Source organism: Cnephaeus nilssonii (assembly GCF_951640355.1).
Source record: "Cnephaeus nilssonii genome assembly, chromosome: 7".
NCBI classification, from domain to species: Eukaryota; Metazoa; Chordata; class Mammalia; order Chiroptera; family Vespertilionidae; genus Cnephaeus; species Cnephaeus nilssonii.
Genome location: NC_137078.1, coordinates 18427748 through 18448845, shown reverse-complemented (window position 1 = coordinate 18448845; position 21098 = coordinate 18427748). Strand labels below are relative to the sequence as shown.

Below are 21098 nucleotides of genomic sequence, written 5' to 3'. Positions count from 1 at the left end.
GCTTCGTACTGTAGATATCACTCCAGTGGTTTAAAGAAGTTAACATACTTTTCAGAGGTACCTAACTCCCAACTGGGGAGAAGGTTCAGTAACAAGACAAACTTAAAATGTTTCCATTACCATTCAAATACAACTGGGTGGGTAAGCGACCAGAGAATCACACACTTTTGGAGCAGGAAGGCATCTTGGGGATTATTTAGTTCAGCCCTGTCGGTTTACACACGTATAAAACCGAGACCCACAGAAGTTAAGTGACTTGCCTTAGGTCATACAACTAATAAGTAATGGAAATAACCATAGAACACACCTCCTTTCCATCTCAATCCAGTCCCAATTATAAAAAATAAATGCTCCCTAGAACTCAGCTAGTGTTTTATGGTTTCCTGTTTGTGCCTCTCAATTGTAAGCTGTTTTGGTATTTATCAATACATGATGGGAAAGTGCTGATTTTTGAGAAAATGCAAATAATGGATTAATGTGTTTTCTGCTGCCATGGAGGTGGGGAGTGGGCAGATGCCAAGATGTTTGCAAAACACACATGTTGCTGGCCACACAGAGTGAGATCTTTGTGTGTTCTCAGCCAGTGATTTATGAGGCTGACCTGAATTTGTTGCTTAGGGAAGGTATGAGTTAACCATAAACATCACAACAGGAAAGTTGTTCTTTAATAAAATGATACACTTTTCTTTTTATAACACACATGTGATTTGACGCTGAAATAAAATGCAGATGCTACTTTGATTGGCGTATTCCCTATTGTGCTTTTCCAAAACACCTTCACATATGGTCTGCCTCATTCCTGAGAAATGACTTGTTGTTTATGTCATACAAACAGAACAGATTGATTTTACAGTGAGTAAGGAGGATGATAAATTGTACGTTGGAGAGAAATCCTTGTCTCAGCAATCTAAACACTTGAAAATAAATGTTGCCTTTTAGGAAAGACTCTCCTCATACACCCAGGATCCCTTTATTTCATACCCCTTTCTAAGGGTTAAATAGATCAACACATACAATCTCAGAAAACAGAAGGGTAGTTCCAATCACCAAAAATATATATTTACTTTTCATCATTTAAACATATCCTGAGACCTCACTGTAAAACAAATGGCAGAGTTGTCCCAAGGAACCAACCCCAAATATCTAATATTTCAGTATTGTGTCTGTACTGTTCCCAGAATAAAACATTACTCATCTGAGCTGGACAATAGTATTGTTTATTTCTCAGTGAATTTTAAATATAAAGTTCTTATGTTAAACAGCTTTCCCAAGGTCTCCAACTTTATTCCTTCAGAATTATTTTGCAGAGAAAATAATGTCTGTGCCCACTCCCATGACAATAGACCCTATACCTTTCTTTTTTCATTTGGTGCTCACCAAAGCTTTATAATATGACTAGAGGCCCGGTGCACGAAATTCGTGCACGGAGGGGGGTTGTCCCTCAGCCCAGCCTGTACCCTCTGCAATCTGTGACCCCTCAAGGGATGTCCGACTGCCCGTTTAGGCCCGATCCCAGGGACTGCTTTTAGGTCCCGATCTCACAATCCAGGACTGCTGGCTCCCAACTGCTTGCCTGCCTGCCTTCCTGATTGCCCCTAACCACTTCTGCCTGCCAGCCTGATCACCCCCTAACCACTCTGCTGCCAGCCTGTTTGCCCCCAACTTCCCTCCTCTGCCGGCCTGGTTACCCCTAACTGCCCTCTCCTGCAGGGTTGATCACCTCCAACTGCCCTCCCTTGCAGGCCCGGTGCCTCCCAACTGCCCTCTCCTGCTGGCCATCTTGTGGTTGCCATCTTGTGTCCACATGGGGGCAGGATCTTTGACCACATGGGGGCAGCTATATTGTGTGTTGCAGTGATGATCAATCTGCATAGTACTCTTTTATTAGATAGGATGACATTTCTTTCTTTTTTATCCTCACCTGAGTATATGTTTCCATTGACTTTTAGAGAATGTGAAAGAGAAAGGGAAAGACAGAGAGAAACATCAAAGTGAGAGGAATACTTAGATTGCTTGCCTCCTTCCTGAGCCCTGACCTGGGCCCCAGCCAGGGAGGAGCCTGCAACTTAGGTACATGCCCTTGATCAGAATCTAACCTGGACTCTGTGGTTGGCAAACCTAGACATTATCCACTGAGCCAAACCGTGTAGGGCAGGTTATGACATTTCTTAGCCCTCCAGCAGCGGACCTTCATTTTTTTCTCCAGGAGTGTGGTGGAAAAGCCCTAGATCACTTTTTTGGATTCTTATACCCAAGTTACTAAGAATATTACCAGTGGCATACAGGGAGCTTAGCCAATGAGGGTCAGAAAAGGTATTTCCTCTGTAGTTCACACCTATCTCCTGTGATCTCCGGCTCCACCCCTGCCAAGGCCTAAAGCCTCCAGCCCTGGGCAGGGACCCCCAGCTGGCTCTGATCGCCCTGCTCTACCCCCAGCCAAGGCCGCAAGCCTCTGTTTGAGGCTCAGGCCCTGGGCAGGGACCCCCAGCTGGTTCCAATTGCCCACAGACACCCACAGCTGGCTCTATCGCCTGGCTCCACCCACGGCCAAGGCTGCAAGCCTCTAGGCTTGGGCTCTGGGCAGGGACCCCCAGCTGGCTCCGATCGCCCACAGGGGACCCCAGCTTGCTCTGATTGCCAGGCTCCGCCCCAGCGGCCAAGGCCGCAAGCCTCTGGCAGAGGCTTGGGCTCTGGGCAGGGACCCCCAGCTGGCTCGGATCACCTGCAAGGGACCCCAGCTGGCTCCGCTGGAGGGCTCCACCCCAAGCCAAGGCCTAAAGCCTCTGGCTGAGGCTTGGGCCCTGGGCAGGGACCCCCAGCTGGCTCCGCTCATGGGCTCCACCCCCAGCCAAGGCCTAAAGCCTCTGGCAGAGGCTTGGGCTCTGGGCAGGGACCCCCAGCTGGCTCCGATCGCCAGGCTCCGATCACCAGGCTCCGCCCCAACGGCCAAGGCTGCAAGCCTCTGGCCAAGGCTTGGGCTCTGGGCAGGACCCCCAGCTGGCTCTGATCTCCCCGCTCCGCCCCCATCCAATGCCGCAAGCCTCTGTTTGAGGCTCGGCCCCTGGGCAGGGACCCCCAGATGGCTCTATCCCCCGCTCCATCCAAGGCCAAGGCCTCAAGCTTCTGTTTGAGGCTTGGGCCCTGGTCAGGGACCCCCAGCTGGCTCCAATCACCGCAGGGGACCCCAGCTGGTTCCAGTGGCCCAGCTCCACCCCCAGCCAATGCCGCAAGCCTCTGGCTGAGGCTCGGGCCCTGGACACTGGCTCCGATCGCCTGCAGGGGACCCCAGCTGGCTCTGATCACCTGTGGGGGACCCCTTCTGGCTCTGATATTCCCCTCTGATCTTCAGCTCCAATATCCCAGTTCCAACAACTGCTCTCCAAGGCTGCAGCCATCTTGGTTAGGTGTATTTGCATATTCCCTTTCTGATTGGCTGGTGGGCGTGGCCGGTGGGCGTGGCTTGTGAGTGTAGCGGAGTGATGATTTGCATATTACTGTTTTATAGATAGGATATTACTAACCTAATTTTACAGATTATAAAGCAGAAATCCAGAGTGAATAGATGGCTTATTTACCAGCACTCAACTAGTTCATCTGTATCCCTATCCAGTTCTCTTTCCATTGTAACATGATACCTACCTTCCTGATTAGCCTCAGATGGACCTGGAGACTTTAGTTTGTGCATTTTGCATTTAGTTCTTAAAATTTAACATTTTAAAGTTTGTTCCTCTTGCATGTCTAAGAGAGCTGGATGGATGTGGGGTAAAGGTATGATGCCATGGAGGGGGAAAGCTAATTAAGTTAACCTGAGAATGGCCCATCAGAGCAGAATCCCTATGGGGGAAGATTCCTGAAAGTTACTTATCAATGATTCACATACAAGTACATATTTATTGACTGGCATCTTTACCTTATTATGTGTGGCTAAAGCATGACCATCCATTCCTATTGAGAAGGAATAAATCAAAGAATACAGGCTCTGAGCCATAATAACTAAACTCAAACAAATTAACTTTCTGGTTTACAAGTTGGGTAAACTTAGACAAATTTCTCAAACTCTTTTTACCTGGGTTCCTGTAAAAATACTTATTTGTAAAATGGAGCTAGTAGTACCGAACTTATTTTCATGAGTTCAAATATGTATGTAAAAAAAAGTAACAGTGAAGTGCTTATAGCATATAGTAAATGCTCAATAGATGCTAGTTAATATTATAACTGAGGCTTATTTCTCTCTATTATCCTCCACATCTATATGCTTTCCAACTTTATTTTAATGATTAAAATAACTTCCTGTTTGTGGGTTTTTTTGTTTGTTTTGTTTTTGAGGGGGCAGGAAACATTGCCAGTAACTAAAAGACTTGCAATAAGAAAATAAGATGTTAGTAGTAGAAAAAAAGAAGAGTAAACATAATGTGTTAGTTTTCCATTGCTGCATAACAAATTATACAAACTTAGTAGCATAAAATAACACTTTAAAAAAATCTCATAGTTTCTATAGGTCAGGAATCTGGGCATAGATTAGCTGGTTCTCTGTCCAGGATCTTAAAAAGTTGTACTCAAGGCATTGGCTGGGCTGTGTTTTCATCTGGAGGCCTGATAGGGGAGGAATTCCCTTCATGCTCATTCAGGTTGTTGTCACAATTCATTTCCTTGTGGCTGTATGATGGACAGCCAGGCTCTTTGCCTGCTATTGCCTGGAGGTTGCCCACAGTTCCTAGAGGCTGCCCACAGTTCCTAGAGGCCTCCGGTAGTCCTATGCAGTAGAGCTTCTGTACCATCATGGCCACTACTTTACGAAGCCCACAGGGGAGCTTCTCACTTCAGGGAGAACCCCTATGGCTTTTACCTGATTAAGTCAGGACCTCCCTGGATAATCTTTCACTTGATTAACTTGATCCCTGCACCTTTGCCATTTTCTGTTGACTAGAAGCAAGTCATGGGTCCCACTCATACTCCAGGAGGGTCATACAGAGAATGAAAACCAAGGGGCAGGAATAATGGGGGCTGGCTCATGGGATCCTCATCTGTCTATGCTTATAGGAAGATGATCAGATGGGCTGCTGCTCTTTGTGGTGGTATTGGGTAATTGTCTCTCTACCAGCAATAAAATGAATCACTGCCTATCGAGTCCAATCTAGTTTGCCTTTCTGTTGAAATTTACAACTGCTTCTTTTCTAGGCCTGAGGCTGAAATGAGCCTTGTCTATGATTGATCTCCCATAGCCCCCTCTGCTCTATATGCTCCCTCCTGTCTCTCAGAAGATTTTTCAGTTATATTCTAGTGTTTTTATACCTTGGTATGTGACCATGTACCCATTATTTCTTATACAGGTTAATTTGGTTATATTTTTCTAAATAGCGTTTCCTCTGGGGTTTAAGTTTCATGTCTAATTTTTAAATTTAGATATAAGAAGCTATAAAAACTCTGATAAATGGTCTCATTTCCTGGACCACGTAGTTTAATAAAAAACATCACATTACCATTTTCCTCATCTATGTCTGCAAAAGTAAAATGACAATGCATACTTTACTTACCATTGTCATTTCTTAGGTTAATTTAAGGCTTTAACCCTTACCATAGAATCAGGATTATATGTTGTGCAGACACTGTTGGTGTCACCACATCTGCTATTCTTCTTTTCTCGTGATGCCACCTCCAATGATTGAAAATGGTAGGTGTTTTCCCAGTCTCTCATGCACTATGGGTGGTTATGAACCAGGTCTGGCTGATGAAATATAAGAAGATGCCAGCTTGGGCTTCCTTCCTCTTAAAAGGGATACAAGCAAGAAGGAAATCCCCTTTCACCACTCTCTCATTCGTTTCCTCTCATTCATTGATGCCGGCAGCTTCCGAAGATGTTTTGTAGCATCAGAGGAAGAAAATAGGAGAGAAACTCATCCAGCCCCCCGTTATGTTGAGTCATTGCATAAGGCCTCTTTCTACCTATCCCATGGTACCTTTTATATGAGGTAATTAAATGCACATATTGTTCAATACTCTTGGATGACCATTTTGTTGTTCATAGCTGCAAGCAATCTTACTGAGAGAAGGAACCTCTACTAATGTAGTCATGATGCATTGAGGAGCTGGTGTTTTTTCTCTCATTCAATATTTATCCCGTTTACATGATGCCCTAGATTCTGGACACATAGTTTCAGAGTACTTTCATATTGTCTGGAATCCACCAAAGCATAATGTGTAACTAGTTGCTTTTTAGTTTAGTACAACTTGGAAAACGGGCACAGTATGGTGCAGGAGATTCTTCTCCATGGATACCACTCCGATTCAGTTGGGGAGGTGGAGAATGAGGTGAGTAGAATTAATTTAGCCAACTGTCTGGAAACCTAAGGACATCAGTGGTAAGATTTAAATATTCAGGAGCTCCAGAGTATGAGTTAGTCTAAATTATAGCTGGATGACTTAAACAATGAAAGGGCAAAGCTGGGCATGAAGAAATGTTGGGATTTATTTAATGTAAAAACTCAAATGACCAGTAAAATAGATAATGTTCTGTTGTAATAGTTTGCAAACAACATAAAGAAGACAATTGAGTGGGTGTATTTTGAGCCTCAGGCATTGTAAATTCTTTCACTCTCATATACTTTATGCCTTCTTTAATAAACTGGAGAGTCTTGGGCCAGCTTCATCGGTGACGGTAGGTGGTCATTCATTTCACAATCCACTAATTTTCATGATTATTCAGTATTTTATGTTACCTAAACTGCTTAGAATTTTGTCTTACTCAAATTGTAATATGGCAATAGCTTATATGATTTCAGAATCATTAATTCAATTGGTGTTTTCAGCATATAAAAGTTACACTGTTATTTCTCCAAATACAAACAAAAACTTAAGGGTCTGAAATATGCTGATGGTATATAAAATATTTTTTAAATATACATCAGTGATCTATTAACCAAATGTGTCTTGTTGAGATACAGAGTAACTAGAAAATTGTTAGAAAGGAAAACAATTGATATCAATTATAGTCTAATCTGCCTTTTAAAGAGACAATTGTATGTTTACCTTAAGTTTATTTTTAGCAGTTTAACTACAGAATTATTACATTATATGGAATAGATAATAATAATGTGGCTACTTAATATTTAAGATGTTTTTGTTTTTAAATATTTTCTTCATATGACATTTTATAGCGTTTTACAAGAATATACTAACAGTATGCCCTACCTAAAATTTGATGCTTATTGACAATTTTCTGTTGAGTTGTCATAACAATCTATGCTAATACTTTCAGGGATGGGTCACTTATTATATTTCATGGCCACCCAATTTATTATGAACATTTTGACAGTTTAAAAGTTTTTTTCTAATATTGAGTTAAAATCCATGTCCGTGTTTTTAAAATTATTAGTGACAGTTAGATTCATTAAAATCCCATATAAAAAGTAATCAACTTATTGCTCTACTTATTTCTTCCTTCCTTTCTCCTTTCCTTCCTTCCATCATCTGCCTTTTCAAATGTCAATCTCACAATTTGAAGATTTGTTAAATATATGTAAATCAATTAGTTTTAGATGATCGTATCTCAATTTCAATATCCCTCACCTTCTTATCCAATCACCCCTTACAGTGATGAGCAACTTCACTAATTGGGACTCTACAGAGAAGCTTTGGGTGAACTCAGGGATGTAGTTCCCACCTATAGGAGCCCAAGGAATGGAGTATAGTATTTTCATGTGTGGACTGAGTAATGTCTATTACGGATGTGGTAAACATTACTCTGCTTCCCCATATCTAAGTCTCTCCTCCCAGACACACAGAAGATTGCCTTCTCTAGTCTCTTTGCATTGGGCCAGTTTATTTGACTTTTTCTGGCTAAGTGGTGAGGACCAGAAGGAATGCGTGTTCTTCCTGTGCAAAGCATTGAATTGCTAGTGTGAGCCTTGCTCTCTCCTTTCCCCTGGTGGCGGTCAGGGAGGAGGCCTTGTGCAGAGATGGTCTGATAGACAGATCAAAGCAACTTGTATTGCAGAGTTCTCAGCTTAAAGAGAGCCATCCTGGGCGCACCTGTCCTGTAGCTAACTGTATATGAATAAAAAATAAACGTTTGCTGTGTTAAGTCATTAAGATATGGGCTACTATAGCACAACTTAGCTTATCAGGACATTACATAAGTTACCATAGCATAACCTAGTCTACATTAACTAATACAATGATCAACTCTAAAGGCCTGCATCCATTAGAATTTATAATTTTCTTGAGAAACTGTTTTGAAATCACTTGTGATGGGTCTAGAGTATGAAAGTGAGTCCCTTAGCTAGTGATGAGTGAGCCTAATCAAACTGCCATGTCTATACCTAACACAAGATCTTATTTAATTCTCAAAACATCAGGATGAAGTTGTTAATGTGCTTTCTGCATTACAAATATGAAAGTGATATAATTTTCTGTGGAAACAATTTTAAATTGGGAAAATTTCCAAAACCTCTGAATATATTATTCAAGAATATCCAAGTGTATGTTGCAGTAAGAGAGAAACAATGAATGTATGTGATATTAACATTGTTATATTATTTGATTATTAACATCTTCATTTTTCACCCAAATATAGTATGTCCAAAATCTATCTCCCTGCGTATGGTTGGGAAAAAAACTATAGTTCTTTCTTCTGCTTCTGAATTGTCATCTATGGCAATACTTTTTCCAAGGCAACCATGCTCTTGTTGGAGTTTCCCAACTCCGCTTTGATCTCATTGGTTCAACTGGGCCCTTCACCACCCAGCCCTTTGGATAACTATATTCCTGGGTTGATGTATTTCTGTGCTGGCCTCTTTGAATGAGTGATCTGATTCAGGCCACGCACCCATTCTCTTTCATAAATTTCCCATAATACAATCATAGAGGCTTGCTCATATAATTGATTCTCTAAAAGGTTGAAGTAACTGAACAGAATACAATATAGGAGAATCAATTAAAAACTTAATGCTAAATATAACTGCTCTCAAATTTCAAGGGGGAAAATATAACCTTTAAATTAAGCAATCTACAGGAAATTCCCACATGGATATTCCTAACTTGTCTTCCTAATCTTGTCTTCTTTTCTTTATTATCAATCTTCATAGTGTCCACTTATACTCTCCTTTATAAAACCCCCACTCTCTTCACATGGGGTTTTGCCCTATGGTCAGTCTTCTCTCTCCCCCCAGGCAATCTATCAGCCTCCAAACTACCTTAGGAGGAAGTTTCCTGGAGAGGATAGCAATGGAATGAGATAAGAGTCCAGTGTGCACTTCACCCTTCCAAGTGCATTTCTCTCTTTAGCCTCTGTAAGCTTGAGGTACAGCTTTGTCCCCTGTTTTGCCTGAGAGTCAGTGAATAACTGTTGTATCCAACGCACACAAAACAGTACATGCACACATACACATTCACCTCAAAAACAACTCATATTCTTAGAACATTCTAGTCTATGTTTATATTAAGGAAAATAAACATTTTTCTAAGTATAATATCATCCTCAACAATTCCCTGTCCTCAGGATGCTAATAACTTGCAGTGCTGGGCGTGACAATTGTAGTTCCCAGAAGCATCTTTTCAATTTCAGAACAGATCTTCGTGCTTAAGAAATGTAACCCATTAGAGGGCCGCCACCCATGAATGCCCACTGTTTAGCTTTATCAAAACCCAGATTCCAGCTTTTGTTTACCTCATACTATGGAAGATTATCAGGTAGGACACCTTTCTTGCTTCCCTATACAGAAGTTTCCCTATATGGGCTGACATATGGGGCAAGAGTTGGTCTTCAAAGACTATTTAGTAGTCTAGCATTAGTTTTAAAACAGTTATTGGCAATTTTTTCTTATGTAGACAGGAACTGATAAGCATGTTTCTTATATTTTGCCATTATTTGATGATAGTTTATAAAATTTTAAAGAAAAGGCCAAGGCCTGTACTGAGGCTGTCGGGAATGTGGGCTCTCCTACAAGAGCACAGGTGAAAGCGTTTCTTTTTATTTCTTATTCTTCTTTTTGAATCCATTAGGAGAAACATTTGTTGTGCCCTGTAGATGTAGAACAGGAGAATTGGGCTTAATAATAGTAAATCTTAAATTTTTATTCTTATCTTGGGTACCTTTCTGATTCTCGCTGATAGCAGATCGGAATCAAGGGAATAACTTAAGAATAGCGGTACTCAGGATATTTTAAATTAAAGTTGTTTGGGGATTTATCAGGCCTCAGAAGGCTCCTCTAGGTAATTCAGTTTATGGATTTGGAAATAGAGATTTTTATTCTTATTTTTAGTTTGATTTCTGACGTTTCTGCTTGCATGCGCTCCCTCCTCCTCTTCCTCCATTCTTCCTCTCCCCTAATTTATCAATTTTAAATTTGCTCCTCAACAGTTAAGGCAAATAATAAATGGCTTAGCTTATTTTCAGATTTCCCCCAAAACTGAGATTTAATTTAGCTTCTCTTACTCACCAAATACCTCTGTTACTAATGTTTCCCTCTCAAACTATCCCACCTCACTCCACCTCACCCCACTCTCCACAGAGACTAGTAAATAATCTTTTCATCTCTGCTGACCAGTTTATTCTTCCTTTCAAACACACACCATCTTCCGCCATCTTGTACAATTTTAATAATATGTCTGCATTACTTCATCCCATTGCTCATCCACTTGCTACTTTATCTTTTTTCCCCTTTTATCTCTAAAACTAGCATCTTTTGAGTTGAGACCCAAATCTAAATATCTCCTGAATTCTAGACCAAGATTGCATGCTAGCTCCTTATTACTCTTTCAAAGTCAAAAGATACTAACCTGAACTCTCCAATCTTTTCCTTCAACTGAATCTGCTTCCTAATCTGAGAAACAAATCATTTGCAAATGGTCTCTATTGTTATTTCACTCTAAGGTTTGGAATTTAAATTTTCCCTATCCTTTGTTTTCTGTATTGAATCGTTGATTTGCTCAGAAAATAATTGTTGGGCACCAATGAATGTACACAAGTCTGGAGATACAAAGATGACTAAAATGGTTATTTAACCATTATTATGTATTTGGTGTTTGTTCTTGAATTTTGTTTGTCATTTTCAAACATGTACTTTTTATTTTTTTAATTAAATCTATTGAGGTGACATTGGTTAATAAAATTGCATAGGTTTCAAGTGTACAATTCTAATGTACATTATCTGTACATTGCATTGTGTGTTTACCACTAAAAGCCACATGTCTTTCTGTCACCATATATTTGGCCCCCTTTTTACCTTTACTACTCCTTCACTCTACTTCCCTCTGGTAACCACCATACTGTTGTCAATGTTGTTTTATTTGTTTGTTTGTCTCACTTGTTGCTTTCAGTTTTATATCCCACATATGAGTGAAATAATTTGGTTTGTGACTTTTTCCATCTGGCATTTTGCTTAGCATGATATTCTCAAGACCTATCCATGTTGTCACAAATGGCAGTATTTTTCATCTTCCATAGTGGCTGAGTAGTATTTCATTGTATATATGTACCACATCTTCTTTATCTATCACCTATTAAAGGACAATTTGGTTTTTTTCCATGTCTTGACTACTGTAAATAATGCCGCAATGAACATAGGGGTACATAGATCTTCAGAAATAAGTGTTTTAATTTTGGGGGGATAGATACCCAGAAGAGGGTATTATGGTAACTCTTATGCTGATTTTTTGAAAAACCTCCTTACTGTTTTCCATAGTGGCTGTACCAGTTTACATCCCCACCAGTAGTGTATGAGGGGTTTCTTTTCTCCAGAACCCTCCAACATTTGTTATTACTTACCTTGTTGATAATAACCATTCTAACAGGTGTGAAGTAGTATCTTATTGAAGTTTTGATTTGCATTTTCCTAATAGCTTATGAATTTGACCATCTTTTCATTATCTGTTGGTCATTTGTATGTTTTCTTGGGAGAAGTGTCCATGTTCTTTACCCATTTTATTTTAAAATATGGTTGTTTGCTTTTTTGTTGTTTTAAAATATATTTTGGATATTAACCACTTATCAGAGGTCTCATTTGCAAATATCTTCTACCATTCAGTTGGTTGCCTTTTTGCTTTGTTGATGATTTCTTTTACTGTGAAGAAGCTTTTTGGTTTACTAAATAGTCCCATTTATTAATTTTTGCTTTTACTTTTCTTGCCTTTGGGATAAATTCATAAAATCTTCTCTAAGACCATGGTCCATAAGTTTTAAGTACCTATGTTTTCTTCTATGAAATTTTTTATTTCAGGTCTTATATTTAGGTCTTTGATCAATTTTAAGTTGATTTTTGTATATGGGGACACATAGCAGTCTAGTTTCATTCTTTTGCATCTGGTTTTCCAATATTTCCAGCACCATTTATTGAAGAGGCTTTTTCTCTCCCTTCATCGTATGTTTTTGGCTCCTTTATTGAAATATTTGCCCATATACACATGGGTTAATTTCTGGGCTCTCAATTCTGTTCTGTTGTTTTGATTATTGTTGCTTTGTAGTATAATTTGAAACCAGGGAGTGTGAACCTTTGCCTTTTTTCTTTTGTTTTGTATGGCTTTACTTTAAAGGTATTGGGCAACAGATATTTTATTTCTCATGCTTTTTACTTAGCCTTATGTCTTTAAGATTGCTCTATGTCAATGTGTATAATATTCCAATAACTAATATAATGCATGTAATATTCTAACAGACTCTAATAGCTGTGCACTATTTCATGGTGTGCATTTATGTTTTTTGTTTGTTTGTTTGTTTGTTGGTAGACTACTTCCAATACCACTATCAGCAACAAATTGAAGTAAATATGTCCATTTCTGGTCCAATGTGAGACTGTTTTTGAGAAAATATACCTACAAGTAGGATTGCCAAGTCATAGTATACAACTGTGCTTATATCTACAAGTCTTATATCCACCAAAGGCACATGAGAATCCTGTTGTTCCTCATATCCTCCTACACATGGTATTACCCAATTTTCTAATTTTTGCCAATATGATCAATTTTAATTGGTATTTTGTTGTTTTAACTTTTCTCTAATTACAAAGGAGCTTGGGTATATTTTTAATATACTTATTGTCATTTGGGTTTCTCTTCCTGTGAATCTTGTTCATATACTTTGTCCATTTTCTATTGAGTTTTCTGCACTTTTCTTGCTAATTTGTGGAAATTTCTAGTAGAATCTAGATATTTGTACCTTAATGGTATAGATGTTTCCTATACCTTTTCTCAACTAGTCATATGTCTGTTAAATTTTCTCTGTTGGCCCCTATTAAATTAAAATCTTTTTTTTAAATTTCTTTATTGATTAAGGTGTCACATATTTGTCCTCATCCCCCCATTCCCATCCCACACCCCTCCCCATGGATGCCCCAACCCTCTGTTGAACTTAAGCATTGGTTAGGCTCATATGCATGCACACGAGACCTTTGGTTGATCTCTCCCCCCTCCCCCCACCCTCCCCTATCCTCCCTCTGAGGCCCGATAGTCCGATCGATGCCTCCTTGTTTCTGGTACTGTTCTTGTTCATCAGTCTATGTTGTTCATCATTTCCCCTAGATGAGCGAAATCATGTGTCACTAGAGATATACTTATAAGAACTGAATGTGCGACGAGCAATAATAGTTATGCTGACAGGCATATGAATCAGTCTGTAGTGAGTTTCTTTCTGGACCAACAGTTCTTTTGAGACCCAATATCAATGTCCACCAGTTCCTTATGAGTACATGTCGGCACTGACCCCTCAGCTCTGGATGGTGGACAAATGGTGGTAATGCAGGTCCGACTCCCTCTGGTTTGGTCTCGGCCGGACCAAGGGGCACGGCTTCACCCGGATCCAGGGGCCCATGGCCTCACCCGGACCCGGGACCCAGCCTCACCCGGATCCAGGGGCACACGGCCTCGCCCAGACCCAGGATTCAGCTTCACCCGGACCCAGGGGCGCATGGCCTCACCCGGACCCAGGGGCGCGTGGCCTCTCCCGGGCCCGAGATCCAGCCTCACCCGGATCCAGGGGCACACGGCCTCGCCCAGACCCGGGCTCCAGCTTCCCCCGGACCCAGGGGCACGTGGCCTCACCCGGACCCAGGGGCGCATGGCCTCTCCCAGACCCAGGGTCGCGTGGCCTCACCCGGATCCAGGGGCCCACGGCCTCACCCGGACCCGGGACCCAGGTTCACCCGGATCCAGGGGCCCACGGCCTCACCCGGACCCGGGACCCAGGCTCACCCGGATCCGGGGGCCCACGGCCTCACCCGGACCCGGGACCCAGGCTCACCCGGATCCGGGGGCCCACGGCCTCACCCGGACCCGGGGCCAGGCTCACCCGGCTCCAGGGGCCCACGGCCTCACCCGGACCCAGGGCCAGACTCACCCGGATCCAGGGGCCCACAGCCTCACCCGGACCCGGGACCCAGGCTTACCCGTATCCAAGGGCCCACGGCCTCGCCCGGACCCGGGGCCAGGCTCACCCGGATCCAGGGGCCCACGGCCTCGCCCGGACCTGGGGCCAGGCTCACCCGGATCCAGGGGGACACGGCCTCGCCCGGAACCGGGATCTAGCTTCCCCCGGACCCAGGGGCACGTGGCCTCACCCGGACCCAGGGGCACGTGGCCTCTCCCAGACCCAGGGTCGCGTGGCCTCACCCGGATCCAGGGGCCCATGGTCTCACCCAGACCCGGGACCCAGGCTCACCCGGATCCAGGGGCCCACGGCCTCACCCGGACCCGGGACCCAGCCTCACCCGGATCCAGGGGCACACGGCCTCGCCCAGACCCAGGATTCAGCCTCACCCGGACCCAGGGGCACATGGCCTCGCCCGGACCCAGGGGCACGTGGCCTCACCCGGACCCGGGGCCCAGCCTCACCCTGACCCAGTTCCCAGCCTCACCCGGACCCGGGGCCCAGCCTCACCCTGACCCAGTTCCCAGCCTCACCCGGACCCAGGGGCACGCGGCTTCACCCGGATCCGGGACCCAGCGGGGTTTCGTCTTCTTGATCCCAATTCCTGTTGGTCAATTCCCTCTCAGCAATTCCTTCGGCCATTTTCTCAGAGTTCCAGGGCAGCCACCGCAGAACTCGTTGGGCGGCGGGCTCAGCGAAGCTCCGGTGTGCCCGGTGCGCGGCGGCAGGCTGGTCTGGGGTGGCTGCGTCGGCCCTTGGGTCTGCAGCAGTGGCCGGTCGCCGAGCGTGCGCACCTGGCCACTTCCGGGGCGTTGAGATTCTTGAAGGACTCGGAGGTCAGCAAGCGCGTAGTCTCCCACCCCATGTCTCCCAGGGGCTCGTCTGTCCGTGCTCGGAAGCGAGTGAAGCCTTCCCCTCAGCCGGAGACCGCTGGGGGAACTGCGCCGAGCACGATCCAGGCCGCCATTGTGTCGCCTGAGCCGTAGTTTTTAAAGTGTGGTCTTTGGGTCACCGGCATCAGCTTCATCCCGCGTACCCCTCTCTTTTATTCTAGTTGTAGAGCATCTGCTCAGTCAGCATTCCGGTGGTTCTGGATGGTGTCTGCTCTGCTCTCCCGTCGTAGTCTCAAAATTGTTGTGGTAGGTAGCAATCAGGCTTCTGCCCTATGCCTCCATCTTGGTCCTTGTTTGTATAGTTAAGTCTTGATTGTTGTTGGTGTCACTGGGAGGAATTGTCCTCCAGGCCAATTGGCCGTGCGGACCCTCTGTGTCTATAAAGGAAGAGTTGCTGTGCGGGAGACACGTTTATGTGCCGGGTCTTGGTGCAGCAAGGCTTTGGCGCTCACTGCGTCTGCCTCTTGAATGTGTCCCTTATGCGAGTGGTTGAAATCTGGTGTCATCTCACACCGACCACTAGATGCCCTCGTTTCTGGGTCTCCAATGGAGTGTAGGTCAGCTACTGCCTGTGGCCCCTCAGCAGGAATTACAGCATCCCTTATATTCGTGACCTGTTTCGGTGTCTTCCCCTTTTGGCTGCCTCCCTATCGCTCAGCTTCCCCAATCTCCCTAGGTGGTCGCTCTTGATACCCCCCTTTGTGGGCTGAGTGCAAAGTCTTGGTGTTGTTAAGCCTTGATTGCTGTTGGTACACTGGGAGGATGTGACCTCCAGTCCAATTGGCTGTGAGGATCAGCTGTGTCTATGCCGGGAGACAGCCCCATTCAACTAGACTTGCAAAATTGTAAAAGCCTCTGTGTTCAGCTTGGATGGGGCGGAGTTACAGGGCGGAGCCTACCGCCTTGGCTTCCCGTCAGTCCCGCCCTATGAGGTTCCTGTGAACCTCTGTACTCCCAGCAAACACCTCTGAGAGAAAAGCGCCCTGGAGTTTCGCGCGCTGCCAAACAGTCTAGTCTCTCCCCCAATGAATCTGGATTCCCAGATTCTCGCCCGGAACTGGGTTTCCGTGTAGTCAGAATTGGGGCTCACCGCAGTCTGGTGCTTTTGTCTCCTTCCCTCCAGGGCGACTCAGCGGCACCGTCAACAGCCCATCCTCCGCGCACAATCCCGTGCGCGCCTCCGGTGCTCTGCTCTTTGCCGCCTCTCTGCACCTCTGCCCCACAGCCCAGCTTTCCCCAGTATGAGCCTGGCTTCCCCGGGTCTTTCCCGGAACTGGGGTTCAGTGCAGTTGGAACTGGGGGTTCAGCACAGTCCGGAGCTTTTGTCTCCTTCCCGCTAGGGCAATCCAGTGGCACAGGCAACAGACCCTCCTCTGCGCACATTCCCGTGCGCGGCTCCGGCGCAACTCCTCTGTGTCTCCGCCCCACAGCCCAGACTCCCCCAGCATGAGCCCGGCTTCCCAGGGTTTCGCCCAGAACTGGGGTTCAGTGCAGTCGGAGCTGGGGTTCAGCACAATCTGGCGCTATTATCTCCTTCCCGCCAGAGAACGCCAGCCAGGCCGTCAGCCGCCCCTTCCTCTCCGGCTCCGTCTTCCCCGCACGGGCTCGTGTCTCCGCCTGTGTCTCCATACCTCAAGCTTTTACGGCTTCTCTGATTTTCCTTGTGGTTTTCTCTTTCCTTCTAATTGTGGGCATTTCAGTCAGCCAGCTTTCCTGTGGTTCTGGATGATGTCCGTTTTGACTTTTAGTTGTGTTTTTGAAATTGTTGTGCCCGGCTGTAGGTTAGGTGTTTAACCTATGCCGCCATCTTGGTTTCTCCTCTAAATTAAAATCTTTAATTATAGTATTATTCCACTCCATTATTTTTTTACATTATGGTTTATGCTTTTTTTGAGTTACACTTAAAAATTCTTCTGCATTATAGATCAAAATATATTATCTTACATTTTCTTCTTCTAGCATTATAATTTACTAATTACATTAACATATCAATCCATTTGGAGCTCACTTAACCCAGTTTTATTTTTAATTCTCAGATCAAACCAATTTTCCCTTTTCTATCTACTTAAGAGTATGTCTTGGCCAGGCCGGCATGATTCAATGGTTGAACATTCACCTATGAACCAGGAAGTCAAGGTTCAATTCCTGGTTAGTGCACATGCCCAGGTTGCGGGCTCAGTCCCCAGTGGGGGGCATGCAGGAGGCAGCTGATTAATGATTCTTTCTCAATATTGATGTTTCTCTCTCTCTGTCTCTCTCCCTCTCCCTTCCTCTCTGAAATAATAAAAATATACACTTTTAAAAAAGAGCATGTCTATTATTTACTACATAGATGAGGAAACTGACACTTGGGCATTTAAATAATTTGTCTTGTGACATAAGCAAGAAATAGTCAGAGCTGTGATTCTCATTAATGTTCCTTAATCTCAAAGTTCATAAGTGATATTTCCTCTATACTTTCTAAAGGAGGCTCCTTCTATATTGTAATTTCCTTGAAGGCAGAGGCTGTACACTGTCATGTTTTATGCACAACGTCACATGTGAATCACTGAGAACAATGATTGGCACATGCAATTGCTCAGTAAGTATTTTTTAAGTTGTGGTATTTTTGTTCTATCACTCTCTGTTCTTTTATCCTCTGTATATTATCACAAAAGCTGTAGAATTAGCTTTTCATCCATTCTTCTGACAAGCCCTTTCCCTGAAGTGCTGCCATTTGATTAGTTTGGCCTCAGCCTCTAAAGGCTGGACACACTCCAGGGCTTGCTGGTGGAGATTTGATACTGCCATTTGACTTGGAGAGTGGCACTTCGGTGGCACTAGTGGAATCAGTCCAGGAACTAATGGGAACATCAATGATGAGTTCAAATCTGGGACACATTAAAGTAATTGTGCGGATAGGACAGCTCTGGAGACATGAATTTTCATCTGTATCTTGAATTTACATTGTTGCCACATCCTGAACGACAAGCTTCCCAATGATATATTCACAAGCTTAATGAGAGCAACTATCTCCTTATCCAACTGTTCATTGTTTTGGTATGGAGAAAATTCAGTTCCAGTCTTTGAGTTTCTGCCATGGACGGCAGTATCTGGATGCCTCTGTGATTTTTCCAGGTGTTGGCCATATCTGACCTAACTTCCTGCCAGCTCATAATGATGTGGCTCTGGTAAGAAACTATCAACCCATCTCTAAGCCTGTATGTTCATGCAATTCAGCACAACCATTAGCATCTGTCTGGAGCACTGCCTTAGAATTTTTAGTGGTGGCTGACTGTCTAATGGGGGGGCGGGCAGAGCTATCCATGAGAACAGAATTTAATTTTTATGATGATATTTTTAGCTTTGATTGTATTATTAGTTGGGGGACAAAAACCAAAAAGAGAACATATCAGATCAAGCCTTCAGTATCCCATATTACTGGTACTTTATGAGATGGACTCAGATCCACAAATCTGCACCAATACTCATATAGTCTTAGATGTCAGAGTATGACCAGGACTTAGGAGCCAAGGGGACATGGCAGACTAGGTAAGTCTGGAGTTTTTATTTAGGAAGAACCAAAGAATCAAGAGGAAAATTATTTATTCATTCTTCAATGTAAGGATACAGATCACATTTATGAACATTGACTATGGAGTAGGTACTGTGGATACAGGAGCAGCCTCTACCAGCAAGACATCAACCATTTACTCAGGGCCAGGAGTTTATTATGGGTACTGTTATTTTGCAGATGTAGTAACTAAGAGTTAGGAGAGTTGAGTAACTCACCAAAGTTTGCTCATATAGTAACTATCATATATAGGAGTTAGATACAGGCCTTTTACTTCTAGGTCATGAGCTCTTTACACAATGATGCAGCTACCCAAGCATCAGTGACTTAGTCATAAAGAAACTGGAGCAATAGGAAAGGAACTTCATCACCTGGGGAGGGAGCTTTAAGAGAGGATCCTGAGTCACTGAGGAACCAGCCAGTTTTGCCTGTAGAAACAGTTGCTAGAGTTGTAGGCACTGAGGACAGATGGAGCCCACAGCAACAGATTTTTATGCCAAAGCAGAGGCATCTTTCATTGGACTTTTTATTATAAATTCCTTCCTGGTGCCAGGATTGGTTTAAAGTTGGGAGTGGGAGGGGTGATAAGCCAGGCCATAGGGATTTAATAATGCTCAGTTACTATGTTTAGAGAGCTAGGTTTAGAAAGCATAGAGCAAACTATATCATTTTATCCTTTATCTAGTTTCTTTTGAAAAAGTATGTTTTGAATGCTTTCCTCCAAGTATTTGGATACAGATTTAATAGAATAAGTGCCTTTATCAAATCAACATGCACTATGTCCCTGTAAGAACTAAAAGCATCATCAAACCTCAGAGTTGAAAAGGATACTTTGCTAACTAAACATTTGCAACCACAAGTGCACAAAACATATTATGCTTCATGTAGACCAACTGTAATTATGCAAAATCAAATGTTTAACTCACAATTGCCATTGGTTTGAGATGGTTTTATTTTTCTGTACTTTTGTGGGATGTTCCTTGGTTACATTAAAAAAAATGTATGTGTATATATATATATATATATATATATATATATATATATATAATTGATTTTGGAGAGGAAGGGAGAGGGAGAGAGAGAGAGAGAGAGAGAGATAGAAACACCAATGATGAGACAGAATCATTGATCAGCTGCCTCCAGTATGCCCCCTACTGGGGATTGAGCCCCAAACCAGGGCATGTATACTAACTGGGAATTGAACCCCTGGCCAGGAATCGAACTGTGATCTCCTGGTTCATAGGTCAATGCTCAACCACTCAGCCACACCAGCCAGGCCTTGGAGACATTTTAATCTATAAATATAGCTTAGCTCAGTGGTTAAGAGCATAAGGTATGTTATTTATTACTTGGTTTTAAATCTTGGCTTTACCAATTAATGATGTCCTAGAATAAGTTTAAACCTTTTGTGCCTCCATTTTCTCTGTTTTCTGAGGCACAATGTCAGTATCAATTTTACATGGGGGTGCAGAGAATTTTATTTGGTTCTTTAGAAAAAATTCATTTGTGAATCAGCATTTTAATGTGTTAGAAATTCTTGATCAATCCTTTTACTTAAAGATACAGGATAAAGCATTTTATAGGGCTTTTAACTACCTACTAATGTAATTTGTTATGCATTGTTTACCAGTTAATCCCCAAATTACTCTTAACTTTGAAGTTTTCTTTCAATAAAGGAAGACGCTTTGACCTCACATGTCCAGTATGCTATTTTTTAAAAGGGGAGAGATGCCAATTGTAAGTGGATGTAAAGAATTGAAAGCAAAATGTATAAAGCTTTCAAAATGGATTCTTGTTCTTTATACCCTCCTCATTCCTGAAAAGAAATTTAGATGCTTTTGTGAGTTTAAAAATTTGCCACAGTTTTCAAAAAATAATTTAAGCCAATATCCTAAAGTTTTATGAAATAAATCACTGTTCTTTAAATTATCTCCATTCCTAGAAAGACTATTTCATATTCCAATAAACGAGTTTAAGGTTATTACTTGAAAATCTAGAAGGAATTAGTAAGTGGGTTGAGGATGGCCATGAGTGATGCTATGAAAGGAGTTGTGTGTCTTACTTCCACCATCACATGTGAAGTACTGTCACATCTTCCACTCCGCATCTGGTGGTACCACAGTGAGTCCAAGGGAGAAAGGCTTTTGCCCTTTTAAACTCAAACTGGTGAGCTAGTGGGTTTCCATCCAAGGCTAGGAGAAAGCATTTTGAGTATCAGTGTTTCTCAAAATGACTTTTTCTTTTTTTCACAATATTTACAAAGTTGGCATGGCATGACAATATCAGGAAGTCATAA

The 21098-nt window shown here is 43.1% G+C and overlaps 1 pseudogene across 1 annotated transcript in view; it reads left to right on the top strand.

The window, feature by feature from the left end:
- The first annotated feature begins 6246 nt into the window (after positions 1–6246).
- LOC307102752 (pyruvate kinase PKM-like) overlaps positions 6247–21098 on the top strand; it is a 176420-nt pseudogene continuing 161568 nt past the window's right edge. The window contains exon 1 of the transcript in view: positions 6247–6309. The product of the transcript in view is annotated as a pyruvate kinase PKM-like (transcript). The remainder of the gene's footprint in view (positions 6310–21098) is intronic.